This window comes from Durio zibethinus, chromosome 17 (assembly GCF_047325235.1).
Source record: "Durio zibethinus cultivar Kanyao isolate XHJ-2024 chromosome 17, ASM4732523v1, whole genome shotgun sequence".
Taxonomy (NCBI): Eukaryota; Viridiplantae; Streptophyta; class Magnoliopsida; order Malvales; family Malvaceae; genus Durio; species Durio zibethinus.
The window spans coordinates 1504145-1509679 of NC_143178.1; the positions used below are offsets into that span (position 1 = coordinate 1504145).

The 5535-nt window shown below is 35.5% G+C and overlaps 1 pseudogene across 1 annotated transcript; it reads left to right on the forward strand.

The window, feature by feature from the left end:
• Positions 1-1453: 1453 nt before the first annotated feature.
• Positions 1454-5535, forward strand: LOC111275556 (conserved oligomeric Golgi complex subunit 6-like; annotated as a pseudogene). Its single transcript, XR_016328995.1, has 9 exons — positions 1454-2117; positions 2212-2319; positions 2635-2699; positions 3050-3173; positions 3271-3417; positions 3543-3805; positions 3896-4180; positions 4490-4636; positions 4781-5535. The product of XR_016328995.1 is annotated as a conserved oligomeric Golgi complex subunit 6-like (transcript).

The window sequence follows — 5535 nt, forward strand, 5'->3', positions numbered from 1 at the left end:
AATTTGAATTTAAAATTTTAAAATTTTAGAACCTTCTTTTTACTGCTTAATTAAATTCTCATTGGCATGATCGTCATATATCTAAATATCCTTAAAAAAGTCATCAAAATCTAAATAATTCCCCTAAACTATTTTGACATGACCACTTAAAGATAACATAAAAAATGGAAGTTACTAGGGCAATCATTTAGCTTCTTTCTTTATCTCCATCAAACAAAGTGCTTTTGCATCATTTCGACACAAATCTTATGGATGTAACCTGGTAAAGATTCAGTTACACGCGTGTATGAGTGGCCGATGGTTAGTGCCTGGTGGGCGGTCGCCACTGGGCAGTGAGTGAGTGTAATAAGAATATCATAATATTCATTCCTCTAATAATCCTATTTACATATTGAGCTACTATAATCCTTTCCAGGCGAATTTTGGAATTTTATTTCAGCTAATAAACCTAAATTTGACTAAGCGCGATCTTTATATAAATTATTCTTTTTTTTTATAATAGCATTAGATATTTCAAACATTACTTGAATTTAATTTTTTTAAAAATAATTTTTAAAATGTATTTTTTGTATCAATCTATGCATTTGATAGGTCTCAAATTGGATATATATATATATATATATATGTATGTATAATGTTATAAAATATAAAATTTTTTGTAGTGTTGCTGATGGATCATCATAATCATCTGCTAATTCGATAAACTTTGTTGGAGCATACATACAAATTGAGCTTCTGTGGCCAATGCAAGAAAGGTGAGGTGCGTTATTGTGGCATATATAACCTAATAATCTATTGGAATGATTCATGTTGTTTGTTCAATTATTGGAATACTTATAGTAATAATATAAATGATTCTATGCCTAACACCCTTATATATAATTCTTAACCTTTTTTTTATATGCTTTAAATTATTATATAATACATCTTGAGTCAAAATATATTTTTGTTTGTGTTAAGATTAGGATTTATCAATGACCATAAATTATATGTATGTATGTGTTTTTGTATTTATTTTTTATTCAAATTAAGGTAATCGATGAGCAGTTCATGAGATAAATACAATATTTTGAGTAGAGTAATTAATAAACACTAAGGTAATTGATGTTCAATTAGGTGCAAAATTGGACTCTATCTAGACTCGGCTTTAATATTATGTTATACACGTCCTAGCAAGTTAAATGGACGATTTTGATGGAAAGGCCCAATGAGCTGAAATGAAAGTGGGTTGTTTACTTGTTTAAGAGTTTTTTGTTAAGTGGGCTTCGTACTTCGGCTGATTGCATCCTATAAAAGTCCGTCAAGAGTCCAAACAGATAGAGTAGGCCCTGATATGTGATTGGGCTTTACAACTCAAGAATCAAGATCTAAAAAACAGTCCCAATTTCATTCCATATATATATATATATATATATATTTATATATATATATATATTTATATATATTATATCACGAGCATTTAAGATACCGGAATTGGATCTACGATTGATAGGTATCCGATGCGAAATGGTTACATTCTACAACACTACACTTTGACAATTGAGACAAAAAAGACAAGAAACGACATTAAAGTGGGGATGGTAGGGGTTGCGCCGGGGCTGTCGCGTAAACTGAAGATGGTATTGGAGTATCGGACGGACAGCGCCGAAATTGTGGATTCTCTCAACACCCTCTCCACTTTCTATACCGAAAACACGCCTCAGGCGCGTCACAATCTCAGATCAACCGTAGAGAAGCGCTCTCTCCAAATCAACCTTGATTTTCTCCTAGCTTCCTAAGCTGCTCAACTCGCTTTTCGAGTCGAGGACGAGGTCACTTCCCTTGCCGACTGCTGCGATAGTCGTGTTCTTCCTTTCTCTTCATTTTTGATCTACGATTTCCATTTTCCTTCGTCTACGCGGATTGTTATGAAATGTTCGACTTATGTCCCATTTATATAAAGTATAGAAAAACCACTCGAACCAGACGGGATTGCAAAGTCATTGAGCAGTTGTAGTGCTAGCACCGGTGATATTATGAATACCACCCAGAGGTTGAAGCAGGAACTGGAAGTTACCACTCAAAAGCAAGAGATAGTTTCATGCTTCCTTCGAGATTATCAGCCTTCTCCTCAAGAGGTTAACTTTCAACCGTAAACCCTTTTTGTTTTAGCCTCTGTTCTTATTGACACCCATTTTTTGAATTCATTATATTCGTTTCCTCCTTTTGTAGATTAATGCACTGAGAGATGAAGAGTTGAATGAAAATTTCTTCAAGGCACTTTCTCATGTTCAAGAAATTCACGCCAATTGCAAAATACTTCTAAGGACGCATCACCAAGTTAGTAATATATTACTTAATCTGGATATGAACTTTTAATTTCTGGATATGAACTTTTAATTATATGACTGTGATTTACACATCAGCTATTGATATCTCTTAGATTATAAGACAAGTTATAAATTTAGTGCTGATTCTGCATTATATCTTTTGTCCCCTAATATTTGTCTCACACGCTCTTTGTTAGTTGCTTATCAATTGCTTCTGTTGTTAGGTTTCTTTGGTCATAGCGTCTGTTTATCTGTTCCTTTTGCTTCCATTTCTATTAACAAAGTGAATTCTTGAAACAATTACTAACTTGAGAGTCCATCACAGCATGCTGGTTTGGAGCTGATGGATATGATGGCTTTTTACCAAGGAGATTATGAGCGACTATGCAGGTGAAGCATTTATAAAATGATACAACTACCGTCCCAATGAGATGGACTTAAGTAATCCACTATGATATCCATTAAGAGTTTGGAGCTTAGGAATATCCAAAAGTAAAAATCTCTTATGTTTCACACATTGTTAATTACTATACTCCCTCTTCCATTCTTTCCTTTTCCATACGATTATTTCTTATGAAAGTGTGAAATATCTTTGCTACATATATTAGATTCATTGCTTTTGGTGGCGGTTGGCTGGGATTGTTGGTGTGGGATTCTCCACCCAACCAAACATAGGATATATAGGGGATTTTCTCAGTTGTTGGATAAGTTGGTTGACATGTCTTGTCACTTTCTTGTAGGTGGGTTCAGGCAGAGTGTAGGAAACTAGGTGACATGGATAATCCTGAAGTTAGTGAGCTTTTGAAAACAGCTGTGAGCTGCCTCAAGGAAAGGCCTGTTCTTTTCAAGTATTGTGCTGAAGAGGTGACTTCATTAAGATCAAAATTTAATATTCAATAACTCCACTGCCTTGTGGTTTTCTAGTTGCTTGTTATTAAGTTTTTGCTTGTGCTAATCACAGGTAGCAAATATGAGACATAATGCATTATTTAGAAGGTTTATAAGTGCTCTTACAAGTGGAGGGCCAGGTGGGATGCCAAGACCAATAGAAGTGCACGCTTATGATCCCTTACGTTATGTTGGAGATATGCTAGGATGGTTACATCAGGTTTGGAAAAAAAAAAAAACTTTTATGTGGTTTCTGCTTCTCTTCTTCATGCAGTTGGTTGTTAATTTCAATAAACATTTAATTTCATTTGTTGCCTTAATTTTGCTTGGCTGGTTTCTCTGCAGGCCTTGGCATCAGAATGTGAGCTTGTGCTTGCTTTACTTGATCCAGGTGCATGGATTGATACTGGATCAACTGCAAACCGGTTCTCCAAGGATGTAGAGAATGATTTTGGAAAGATTGAACCGACTTGATATTTGTCCTGGATAGAATTTTTGAAGGAGTTTGCTGGCCTTTTAAAGTCAGAGTTGAGCAAGTTCTACTGTCACAACCTAGTCTTATAATTTCTTATAAACTCAGTAACATGCTGGAGTTGTACTGCCACACAGTGAGTGACCTCTGTCTCTCTTCCGATATCCTGGTTGTATATGGTTTGCTTGTCATCTTATGATGAGATTATCTGTTTGTTTACTTTCAGATATCAGATTTACTAGGGAGAGAAACAGCTATTTATAATACACTTTGGGCACTCAAAGATGCTGCTCAGAAAACATTCTTTGAAATTCTGAAAAGTCATGTGGAAAAGCTTTTATGCTATCTTCCCCTTGTTGCTGATGATCTTTCACCACCAGCAGCTGTAAGGGAAGGAGTCTCTGTGCTGCTTGAGTTAACTGAAACATATAACAGCATGATGGTTCCTGCTTCAGGGAAAAAGCCAGCTTTTGATCCAGTTATACCTGCTTTGCTTGATCCAATAATTCAGGTTTGTCATATTTGATGTTAGTTGATAAATTGCATCATTATGATAATTTGTTCCTGGTTGCATGGTGCCAAAGTATAATTTACACGTGTTCCCCATTTTTCTCAAACAAGTGTAGTATTTGAATAGTGATCCTTACAATGTTTAGTGGTTGGTATTTTGGGATAGTTAACACCCATTCAGATCATCGTTCACAGCATTGATATTTGGTAGTTAAAACTTTAGTGTTGTGCTGTAATCGGGACTAATATAGTATCTCCTTTCTGGTTTCTGTACAGACAATTAACTCATTACCTTTGAATGGAATGCCAGATGTGTGAGCAAGCAGCAGAAGCACACAAATCAAAGGGAGCTGGCCGCTTATCAAGAAGAAGTCGAATGAGTTCTGACTCAGGCCAGCTTAGTAAATCTGCAGTTGATGCAATTTTGTCAAATAACAACTTTGCTGCATTCTCTCAGGTTAATTAAGTTGTAGATTGGTTCAATCTTGTGTTTCTTTGATGTCATATACTTTAAATGCATGGTTTTGGGCTTAAACTTGTTGAATACTTTCTGTATGTTGCTTTTTTTCTTTTTTATTCATTATATAACTTATTTGTGCAGAATAGTGAAGCCCCATCCAAGATCTTCCTTATCAACTGCTTATGCGGTATTCAACAACCATTACTGGGACATGAGGTTGCAGCTGAATATGCAAAGAAACTTAGCAAGATGATTGATAATCATGTGCATGTTCTTGTGGAAAAAGAAGTTGACACAATTCTTAGAAGATGTGGCTTGTCAATGAAGATGCATCACTTCCATAATTGGCTTAACAAGGATACATCAGTTGGGGCACCGCTGGCAGTGTTAGAAGATACAACTCCAGCCTCTCTTTCGGAGTGTTTGAAGGCTTTTTTTGGGTTTATTTTGGGAAGTGAGAGTTCCCTGCCCGAGTTTGAACAGATGCTTCCAAAACTGCATTCTGATGCATGTTTACAGGTAGCTAGGTCACTAGCAGATGCTTATGAGCTTATTTACAATGCAATTATGGATCCTAAAACAGTTACCCAGATCCCAAATCACTGGCAAGGCATCCTCCGGATCAAATAAGGACCATTTTAGGAATGTGAGGCTCTAGAGAATATGTACTCCCATTTTTGGAAAAAAAATTTTCACAAAATCATTCGAAAAATGTAAAGAGTCAAAGAGTTATGTACGGCCAGTTATAGAAACTGTTGTCTGTTTGATATTGTTTAGCATAAGTTAGAGGGTTTATTATCCAAGTAAACAAATAATTATTGTATCAATGTATCTTCTTTGATGATGGATGAGTATGTGTTTACATAAACGGTCCTGGTCTTTTTTATTTTCGTGAA